Consider the following 12033-nt stretch of genomic DNA (forward strand, 5'->3'; position numbering starts at 1 on the left):
CAACATGTCAGTTGTTAATGATAAAAGACAACTATTTGAGAGTTGAGAAAACCAGTGAGTCAAACTTCAGTAGCCGTTTTCCTTTGCTTAAAAAATGATGGAGACACAGAGCTCTGGTCCCGTTGGTGAGCGTCGGGAGTTTTTACTCCAGCTTTCAACCAGGGCTCCGGCTGCAGGTCCCCAGTAGAGACGTCGCCATATGACCCAATTATCTCTCATTAGTGGCCTCAGTAATTACCGCTCGCTCTCCACTGTCTCACAAAAGAGAGGATTTCAATTAGCCTTGCCTGGCAGCGCTGCCTCGCTCCTCCGCCGCAGTCACGCTGTCACCTGTGCAGTGGAGCACGGCAGCGCGGCGCCGCGGCACAGGCCTCCCACAAAGACACAAGTGCCTCCTGCTGACTTTAAACGTGTAATGTGACCGTCACAGGGCCGCGGGAGAGGATGGATTCTTTCAGCGAGGAAAGTCGGAACATTCTCCGTGCGCCGCGTGTCAAAGACAAGCTACGCATTAAAGCAAAAGTCATGAATAAATACCAAAAAAAAGGTGCAGGTGATTGTCTGTTTCCACGTCAGAGTGGGTCCCACCCAGCTGGATTTGTCGTGAGCGGTGAGGATGGGGAGAGTCCATGAGGAGCTGAGAGGGAGGCATCGTGTTTGAAAAGGGCAGAGAGCACAGAAGCGCTGAAAATGAGGACACTGTTTCATGAAGCTTCATCAGCCCGTCACGACCTTCTAGAGAAAAGTGCCCGTTTGCTGGAGACTCTTCTTCCAACATACTTTGTTTTCAAAGTTTCTATTTTCCAAACTAAGTTTCTGATTGATTCCACCAACGCATTTTGGTATTTGAAGCATCACATCGCTCATAAACCCCCACTGTTAAGACCCTCCAAAATCCCAAAACATCTCCTCTGACGCACAGCACCAGACAGACGAGTAAAAACAGCAAAAATGTTTGCGTCACCTTTGACGATGTTTGGTGCTAAATTAAGCGCATTATTGTTGCTGAAAACAATCCTGTACCTGCGCTAACGTTAACGCTAAATCCTAATCACTTGTTGGAAGAAAAAAATAAACAATGACATGGATAAAACAACTTCCATTAGCATAAAGCACGACCGGAACTAGACACGCACAACACATTTTGACATCAAAAACAAGCTCATTTATTTCATTGATTCAATTTGTATGTTGTGTTTCCGGTTCGGAAGTAATAGAAATGAACTGGGAAATCTGTACATTTCTTTTATCCAAACTAACAAAAGCTACAACAACCGCAGTCGCAAAAGTCATGAATAAACACCAAAAAAAAGGTGCAAGTGACTGGTGGTTTGCGCGTCAGAGTGGGTCCCACCCAGCTGGATTTGTGGAGTCCATGAGGAGCGGAGAGGGAGGCGCCGCGTTTCCTTCACTCCGCCTGATCATTTATCACTCACTTCAATCCCAGTGCCAAATCAGTCACCCTAATTAACAGGCCAGCACGAAACAGCGATCAATGACCATTAACCCTTTGTGTTCGGGATGGTGGCCACAGAGGTGGAATTGAAATTGATTGAGATTAGCGTTTGCTGGCTAATTGTGGCCCTCAGTCAAGTGAAGGAGGGTCAACTCTTGTGGGCTGTTATCAGGGATCTGAGCCATTGATGTACGCGGCAGAGGCGCGGCAACACCGGCCGGCGGATCCAGTCTAACGCTGCACACGCTTGCCACTCCGGACGAGGAGGAGGTGCCACTCAGTCCACGCTGGTGCTCTGAGTTTAAATCACTGCAGGGGGGGGCCAGACATATGGGGCCAGAGACGAAGACGGGCACCTGGTGTGGACGTTGTCAGCCCTTTGTTTCCGTCGTACACATGGATGCCAGATCGGTGGCGCTCTCAGTTTTAAAATGACACGAGGCTTCAATGAAATGGTTGCGCAAATCTAATGTTTCATTTTATTAAAGGTTTAGGACAAAAGGTCCGGACCATATCGAAGGACAACTTTGGATCTGGTGCGGGCAACAAGGAAAACTGTCGCTGTCGTGACTTTGACTTGTGGGGTTGATTATTTTGACCAGGTCAGTCGGCTACGATAGAATTCTGGAGCTTTGGATGAAACCTAGTCTCAGGATATTACAAGTTATTCAAATCTAAATTCCATGTAGTTGCTCAGAAAAGAACGCAGGCGTGTGCTAACTCCGTCAGCCACTAGCTTAAATACAAGTCCAGCCTTAATTGATGCGGCGCACGTTGACCAAATAAAAACCCTGTTTTTCTTGACCCCAGTTCCACTGGGATATTCCTCCGACTCGGAATAACGGTGGGTTGAGGTCGCCGCAGTGGAGAAGGAGGCGTTCGAGGACAGTTCATGAGCGGCTGGATTTAAAGCAGGTTCTTCTGGCTCAGTGACAGAAAGGATTCTCCGGCAAAAAGTACCTGACAGCAACATCAAAATCACCTCCCATCTGGGCCCGATCGTCTGGAGAGGCTCGACGAAAACATCTTCTGCGGGTAATTCAGACCAAGTTTGCTGGTCATGTCAGGCCAATCGTTGGCAGGAAGAAGCTCCTCCGTCTCCTTGAGCTGCAGCCCATTTTCCACCTGCGTCTTGATCCCTGGATGACACTAGCAGGCAGTTTTTTTTTTCCCTCCCATCATGTAGTTTTCTCTCTTGAATCGCTGTTTGAACGACGCAGGACAAAGAAGGGTCTCATCAAAGGGAAAACGTAAGTGCAGAAACACCACGCTGCTGTTTTTACGACCAGATTCTCACCAGGAGAAAAACAGAAATAACACTGAGCAGTTGTTTGTCTTGCAACTCCACTCAAGATAGAATCGCATCTGGCTTCAAAAGTAGGTTTCTCTTTGGCCCAGTTCCATTTCTCAACCTCAACACGAGCACTTGGTTCTGAGTGCCCTCCACTATCAAGTGCCCTCCGCCGACGACAACTGACGTAAAACGCCTCGATATACTAACCGTCTTTCTTGGTTCGGTGAACCAACAGAGGAGAAGTGGGCGGAGCCAAAGCCATCTGTTAGAGGTGTGTTGACGCTAACGTTAGCCTGGATGCTAGCCGAAGGAGAGACAACAACACACTCATGAATGTTGTGTTGTTAATGTTGTGGGACACGGTCGACCCTTCAGGTCACTGACTTGTGACACCAAGAGAGAGTCAACAGATGGAAGAGTCGTCACTAAAGTCTCCCTGTTGTTTATCAGTCGCGTTACTCACTTCACACGTCGGTGTCCTGGGAATCTACCGCACGTCATCTCCCCACTTGGGTTCAAGTCGGCTCTGGAGCCTTGGTTTGAAGGGATCCTTCCAAGTGATGACGGCGAGTTCCCTCAGTCTCAGGAGTGTTGAGACCTAGAGTTAGGGTGAGGACTGGGACATGTGATGTTGGGGACGGAGCCTTCGCTTGTGTGGGTGAAAAAGTCGTGAACTCCCTCAACGGCGCCATCTAATAATGCCTCGTGATCGTGGGACACAGGTCCCAGAAGTTACTGTCCATCAGACCCGTCAGAGGTGCTGACAGCTCGTGATGAGCTTATGAGGCTTCATGAAACAGTGTCCTCAAGGTCAAAGGCCACGAGATCGCAGTCTTGACCAGTAGCACCACCTGCTGAGCTCCGATAACGGGGACACTGTTTCATGAAGCCTCACCAGCCCATCACTACTGTTTTTCTTGCCGGCAGGACACCCTCAAGGCGGGAGACATTTGTTGTCGCGGCGGTCGCCCAAACAATAAAGCGCTCGCCTCTCTCCAACCTCAAACTGCTGAGAACCAGGAAAAATGCAGCCAGTTGAGTGCATTAATAACCACTCACCAGTTGCCGGGCAGCGATAATAGGTCATTTACTCCACCAAGGTCACCTTTTCTGACCATAATACTGAGAAGAATCCAACAGTTTTGACATTGTCTTTCACGCTGACGTCAGTGACACGACTCCAGGCGTCAAACAGGAGAAAAACCCCTCATGATGCATCGATTCCAGCGGGATTTAAAATGGATGGGGAATGAAAGGGTTGTGGACGTGGCTGCCCGTGTTCCTCTTTCAGAGGTGTTTACGCAGCTGCTGACAGGAGTCGAACATCACCCACACACTGACGCACCAGTCACCATTAGGCCGCTGTTAAAGAGCCTTTCATTAGTGTCGTCCATCCCTCGTACCAGCCGCCATTTGCCGAATAAACAAGACGACACCAGAGGGTAGAACGTTTGGACGGAATTGTAATCTTCTTAAACAGGGAAATTAATTATGACAACCATATAATGAGATTCAATAATGGAATGCAGCGCGGCTCTGATGCGAGTGAGAGCGTTGTCCAGCACAGTCTGAATACATCAAGTGCCAGGACGGCGAAGAGCAGACGTTCAGTCTAAAAGGACTGAACGTCTACTCCTGAACCAACACTACTCACTGTCCCGTGACAAAGAGTCGACACGACAAGACACCATTCCACATAGCAAGACATGGAGTACAGAGAATGGAGGCCCAGGTCTCCACAGGTGTAAAAGTAAAGCTTTAAAATTACAAGATAAATAACTGGAATAGCTACTTCGGGAGGAGAGTATTTTTCCGATACACCAGCTAAAGTGAAATGCTTCGATCTCCATCAATTATCTGAACGCTCCCCGTCGCACCCTGTTCCGAATAGCATCATTGCGTCTTTTTCTGGTGAAGTTCTGGTCCTGGAATGGACAAGAGATGCTGCGTTGCATAACTGTCATCCACCAGAGGAAAAAAAAAATCCTTCAGTCTACACGTTGCTACTCTGTCCGCGTGGATCGAACCTCATTTGGAAACGGCATCTGGGCATTTTGTAACGTGACGGGAGCAAACGCTGCGCCGCTTCTCGCGGGTCCAGAGCGTAGAACCTGGCGCATCAACTCCTGGCTAAGTGGCAGGCAGAGAGGAAAGCTTCCTGTTTTCCTGCCGGGGTTGCACACGCTGGGGATTTTCCACAAATGAATAATACATCGTCTCCATTTAATTTGGAAAGCTGCGGTAATGAGGCACTTTTGCTCGCTGCTTCCCCTCTTCGGGTGCTCAGGTGCAATAAGCGCCGGGGTTGGACTGCAGAGCTGTTAATAGAGTGCGTGGTAAACTGGTGCAAGGGCCGAGACCCCCATGCGTTACGAGCGTGACTCTGCGATGCAAATGAGCTGCAGCTGAGGGATGTGAAGAAGTGGAGTTGTTTCATGAGTTCACACACCAACACCACAAGTCTGGGAAAGTTTCTGGAATATTTGAATACACTGTCAGTGTCGTGACACTTGGCTTGTGAAAATTATTTTTTTGCATCAATTTAGTAAGGTATGGAAATAGTGTGGATTCAGTCAGATGAGACAAACTATGGTCGTCAACGACCCTTTCCCATGACGAAGACGAGATGATGACAAGACGGCAGCTATGTTATACTAACACTGACGAAAACTGTGTGAATGTATGTCATAGTTGACAAATAAAAATGTTTTTCAAAAAAAAAAAATCGTTCACCACACAAGAAGATGCGCAACTTGTTTATGACGGCAGAAGTATGCTCCAGTTTGGTGTCCTCTTGCTGCCGCCTGGTGGCGTCAAATGGAACTGAATGCAGGAGGACGACCCGAACGCTAAGGACGGTACATGTGCCGTAAAACACACAACGCATCATGGAGGTGAACATGATGAGAGTGGTTTTCAGGATGTTTTTAACAGAAAAATCCCAAAAGAAAGAACATAAAAACGGACATTTATGGCTCATGGAACTAAAGTCGCACATCCAGTCAGAGAAATGAAGAGGTGGCCCGGGTGAAGACGGCAGCAGACTGAAGAGAGACGTACTTCTCTCCATTAAAAACAAGCTTTCTGTAGCATTTGTAAGTGCATATTGAGTCAACAATCCAAACACTAACAGCAAAGTTGCATTGAGGATTCAGTTTATTCAAGTTGGTCATTATTATTATTCCAGATTTTTAGCCATTGAACATAAGTCCACTGGAATAGATTTAAAAAAATAGCATCTCTGGAATGAAACCAATGACTATAATGTTTTGACTAAATCCAGACTAAGCTGTGGTGACTTTAAGTCACTAAAACTTGAATAACAAAACTGATGTGTGAATGACTAAAAGAGACTAAAGACGAGGGATGGTCGAACACGATATCCCGCCACACACAACCTCCACCATGACAATTCTGCATCTCACCATAAATCCGATAAACACGCGGCTCACTGGCTGCATTGGACCTGCACATGAGGAGACAGCGGCGTGTGACAGTTGTGGAGAGCGTGGTGGACTTTGCTTCACTATGGTAGTTTGAAAGTGATTTGTGGAAACCAATAATGATGTTGGAGACAAACTCCACAAATAAGTTTCATCATGAAACAGTTTCAACACATGGAAGAGAGTGAACATGGATTTATCCTGATCATTATCGTTGTCGCCGAACTTATCCCATGAACTTTCTTTGTCCATATCACTCATCCCTACTAAAGACTAAATTGAAAAAACGGTGACAAAATAAACACTAATACGAACCACAAACACCATCAGCAGGTGTGTTTCACCAACGAGATGAACAAGTATCTGCTGAACAATACTGCATTGTTTCCACTGGCTGGGCTGTATTCAGACTGAAGGTTGAGCAACACTGGTGCGTCTGACTGTAGATGCTGGTGACAGTGGGATATTAGTGCTAATGAACTTCTATTCTTCCAGTCGGTGAATAGACTCGTACAACGCACATGAGCTGCCGCTAACAACAGCGTAGTTACGACTCTCTCTGGTAAATCACCTTTGTCTCATCCATTCACTCGCGTCTGCGGAGCCACGTTCACCTGAGGAATGAGGAACCGTGCTCACGTAACAGTGAACTCCACAGCGTCATCATACGCTCCACACAAGGTTTAAAGTTTAATGTATTCCCCAAATGCTCCCATTTCGAGGAAGCGTGTGCAGATGGACCCAGCCCCAAGTGTTTCATTGAAGCAGATGGTAATGTTCAAAAAAAAATAAAGCAGCTTTGGAATGAAAATGAAAGGCTGCTGAGAACAGATCGGATCGTCATTGAGCACAGCGATATTTTAGGAAAAGTGGCAAATAAGAGGGGCAGGGACGGCGCTTCACTAGAATGGAGTGATGCATTGGGCTGTTGTGTTGGACGGGTTGGATGGAAGAAACGGAAGAACCAGGTAGAGGAAGAGGAAGATAACTGGCGAGGAACATCACGGCGCCATCAGAAAGTTACCGTGACCGAAACTCATGGCTGTTTCAGGGGCTTTAAAATAGAATTCACAAGAGGTTTGAGCGGAATGAGCGCCATCTCATGGCTCACCTAACCCCAACTGTCTGTCTGTGCCTTGCATGCCGCTGCCTGCCTCCTCAGAGTCTTGGCTTTTTCTTGGAGATCCAAGTGTGAGAGGGCAACCTTGTTTTCCTTTCGACATGAGAGAGAGAACGAAGGTCCGTCCAAATGTTTGGCGAGGAGAATCCAGGATCAAAGGAGGCCACTTCAATCCAGTTTGCTTCATTCTTTTCCTTCTCACAGATCGGTTCTCTTGGGGGCTGATGTCTCATCTAGAGTGGACGAGACCTCCACACCCCTGGAGTTGACACCCTGCCAGTCAGTGCTTCCAAGTCAGGCACATCCGGAGTCCATTTACGACCCTTGATCAGATTCCACTTGCCCTGCAGCCTCTGTCATAAATGTTTGTGGCTCACTGGCGCTGTCAACCGCGGAGCGTCACTCACAAAGGCTTTTGAGATCTTTCCGGGAAGATGCCGTCAGTCAGAAGGAAATGACGGTTTCAAAAGTGACTGAAATGTTTTTCTTGACTGTTCCATGAATGGCTGGTGAAGAATTCCATCACACAATTCAGCCTTGAGATACCAGGGATTTGTTTGGCTGGAAGAGTTGTGATAAGACCTGGTTAAGGTTGAACCTCCGAGGTGTGCGAGAAAATGCTCTGCGCCACGTTGATATTTCCGATGAAAGACTGGGATGTAACGGTTCACAGCTGCTGTTCCGCACTGCCCATCACCATTATTAGAAGAGGAAGAGGCCCTGCCCACCAAGTACAAAAAGTCAAGAGACTTTCTGAACCTCTCTGAAGAGAGATTTCACTGAAGGCCATGAGAGTCAGAGATGGCGGGATGGTTTGGATGAATGGAGAGGAGAGTCAGTGTTGGACCAAGAATGTTGGAGATAGAAGAAGGAGACGACCATGGTTCATGACGAAAGAGGACATGAAGGAGGGACTCCAGGATGATGAAGATAGGAGAAGGTGGAGGCTGTGGCAGTGACAATACAGAAAGCTGCTGTGGTCCAAGTGAAATCACTTTGTTGTCCAAGAGTTATGGTTTTGAATCGCCTGGTATTAGACGTCCAATATTGGGCCACACCAGCCGTGGCTCCACGGTGTGAAAGGAATGTGCTTAGGGATGAATGATCGCTGAAGTACGCAGCACAGACCGTCCAAATGAAACCTGCAGTAAAGAGACTGTAACTGTCTGGAGGCGGCGAGCAGGAGTCATCACAGTCCAACCCACACAGCTGTTTAAATGTGACTCAATAAGCCACACAAAACTTGATGTTCTCATCCCAGAAGCTTGATCCAGAGACAGGATTTTAGCTAGGATTTTGAAACAGGGCGTCCAAAACCCCGCCCACGACTCATAACCCTGCCCCTAACCCCACTCCCTCCCGAAACACCATCAACTTGCTTTGTAAAAAACACAGCTGTAAACATCTATTTGGACCAAAAATAACTTGATAAACAACAGATAAACAAGCATGGTATTTCGCTCTCATTCTGAAAGGGCTGCGTGTTCGTCCGCTCGCCGCTGGGATGCAGGGGGGGGTGAGGGGAGCGCCAAATATTCCTCCAATTAGAAAGCAATGAGTTTGTTCGAAGGATTGTTTGAAGTTTGGAACTTATCTGCGGTTTCCTCCTGTCATCAGCGTCAGCAACATCCCATCAATAGCAGCGCTTCCATGCCGCCAGTGTCGCCACTTACCGCGAGATTACGGCAGGAAACAAATATGGCGACCACGATGGCCAAGATACGGATGCGAAAGGTTTGAGAATATGTGAATTTGGATCATATTTGGCCAAATTACGGGGCAGAAACACAACTTAATGTAAACCAGTGCTATGACACTGCGAGTTGGGCATGATACAGGCACTAATAATACATGTAGGGCGTCCTGCTGAGGAAACAGGGCGTCCAGTTTGGAGTGCTGGAGGGCGTCCAGCTTTTCATGGTCTAACAGTCTATCCCGAGGTGTACAGCAGCCAACATCATCCCTGCCCTGGCCTCTCACACAGGACGGGCTTTTTAACTCAGTGCACCTTCAGGGGCCGCACCAACAGGCCTGGAGTATCAACGCACAGGCGATTCAACAGGAGCCTTTATTCTCCTGTACTTCAAGCAGCAGGGAGGGAAATAAATGAAGCTTGACTGGAACAGCCGCGAGATCAGAAACAAGCGGGTCCAGGCAGGTGGAGCCCTGTTTGCCAAATAATCCCCTCAGAGTCGCCGTCGGAACATCGGGAGCAGGTGGCATTTTTCTGTCTAGACTCCTTTATCACTTAGCTTATTTGGAGATCAACAGATCAATTTGGGAGGAAAACAAGACACGGGGAGGGAAACAAATGCAGCCGTGAAATGATTTCGTAAGGAAATTGTAATGCTTAAAAACACCAGCAAACCAGAGGAGAAGGAATAATGGAGAACAATTGTGAATGATTCTCAGCAGGTTGGCGAGGCATCATTCTCTTCTGTATTTGACTGGATGATCAGCGAGTAAAACCAGGAAACCAAAGAAGAGTGAGGAAAGGGAAGCGGTGTACTCTCAGTTATTGTCATTATTTCTCATTTGCCATCACATAAAGTCGTGTTTCAGCAGTTTCAGGGATGAGGACGTGTATCATTCAATACTGCTGTTCAAACCAATGATATCTCCTCTTGTTTATATCTGAATGATGTCGACTGAAAAAGACATCCATCCATTTTGTTCAGCTAATGTGACGTCTGGTCGCAGGCGCTGCAGCCGAAGAGGAGAGACCCAGACTTCCCTCTTCCAGAGAAGTCAGAGGAGGCGTCCTGGGTCTGCCCCAGGGCCTCCACCTCACTGGAAGAGTCGTCCAAGGCTGCATCTTGGCAAGAGGTTTCCTTGAAACGGTTGTTCAAATCCAGGGGTTTTAGATTAGAGCGTGCCATCTAGTGGACTTTGAAAATGCCGACGCAGTTTCATGAAGCCTCATAAAGACATCAAGCTCAACGTTACGAATGGATCTGTACGTGCTCTGCCTTAATTTCCTCTGTATTTCTGCACGTTTCCACAAAGCTTACAGATACGGACCAAACAGAGCAGTACCATCTGAAACCATGGGGGGCAGTGTTGCTGTTACTACCAGATGCATCGCTTTAAGGAGACACAAAGAAGACATAACAATGGCGGAAACTCTCCGTCCTCCAGTGGCGATATATTTGTTGGCCACCACCGCCTCCTACAACGCTGCCTCCGTTTCCTCTTTTGTACAAGAGCTACATGATCAATGCTTCTTCCACAGTCGCCATGTTGGTTTGGGAGTTTGTTGTTGTCATAATCTTTCGAGGGGGGCTGCTCCCCCTGGTGGCTATATTGGTGTACGGCAATACAGAACCCAGGGAAGCATGAGATCAGTGACGGTAACATGCTTTGAAATGGACGGGTGCAGTTTTATACGGGGAGGTTAGTTTAGCACCTGTGACCTTTCATCACAGACTTTACAGTTACTGACATTACATCATCCAAACAAGGCAATGCTTGCGAACCTTCCATGAGGAGAACGGTGATGACTTCCCTCACTAAATGTCGAATACAGAGGCTTGAGGCGAGCGCAGTAAAAACAACTGAGACGCCTGATACGCTTCCACTCGTGGCAACAAAGAAGCTTCATGTCATGTAGTGACTCATGTTTCGGATGTAATCGCCCCAAAGCTGCTAACTGTTGTGAGGTGAAGAGCGCGATGCTTCCGCGAGTGTGTGTGTGTGTGAGTGTGAGGGGGCATCGCTTCGAGACAATTCCGAGAATAATTTGTGGCAAAGAGCCAACACAATAACAACTTCCAGGTCATTAAATGGTGCACGGGCGTCGTCGCCTACGAGCCTCGGCCTGGTAACGTTCACGCTACAGATTCCACACATCACTCCAACGCCATGTGGCGACCCGTGTGAGTGGCGTTGAGCCATTATCACTGAATTCTCATGCTCGGAGTAATTCAGCCCGCGAGGAGAATCGTCCACATTTCCCAGCTCCGCACTTGAGAGGGAATAAAAAAGATGGATATGAAGAGGAGCGTCCAGGTATTTCACAGCAAGTGGCCCGACAGCGGCGAACGCGAATAAGTCGTCATCTGGCATTGAAATTCATATAGTACCACTGGCTGCAGAGGAGCCCATTTGCTCGCCTGTGCTCTCGCCACCAGGCGTACAATCGTCGGGGAGGCCTCTAATGAGGCAGGGGAGAAGATATTAAGAGGGAAAAGCTCATTCGGGAGGTGGCGGAGTAAAAACAAGGAACTGAAGATGCTCCTCTTTAGCTTGAAGCCAAACGGCGGATGGAAGGAGAAGGAGCGATTGGGATTACAGCACGTTTGCAGATCTTTGCTCATCCAAACAAAGACCTCAGCTACAACCAGCATCGATCCACGTGTCGGAGCTGGATTCATAAATAACACATCTCTTTCCTCCTGGAGGAAACACAGAGGTGTGTGTGAAATATCTCCACTTGTTCAAGATGTGGGGAAGCAACACGTGCGGAGAGTGGAGCACCTGGACACTGAGCAAGAAGAGGGGGACCAACCCGGCGCTGGCTTAGCTTCTGTATATGCAGTGAAGATGGAGTCCACAAGAGGGCTCCCTCATGCCACATTGCCACATTGCCACGTCTGTCACCCATATGAGGGCGTTTCCACGGCCTGAAGGCAACACACTGTCACTCCCAAGGTGGCGCATTACGACGGGCGTCAAGTGGATTTTTGAGTCCAATGTTGACGCATTAGACATGAAATGTTTC

This window comes from Synchiropus splendidus, chromosome 16, assembly GCF_027744825.2.
Source record: "Synchiropus splendidus isolate RoL2022-P1 chromosome 16, RoL_Sspl_1.0, whole genome shotgun sequence".
NCBI lineage: Eukaryota > Metazoa > Chordata > Actinopteri > Syngnathiformes > Callionymidae > Synchiropus > Synchiropus splendidus.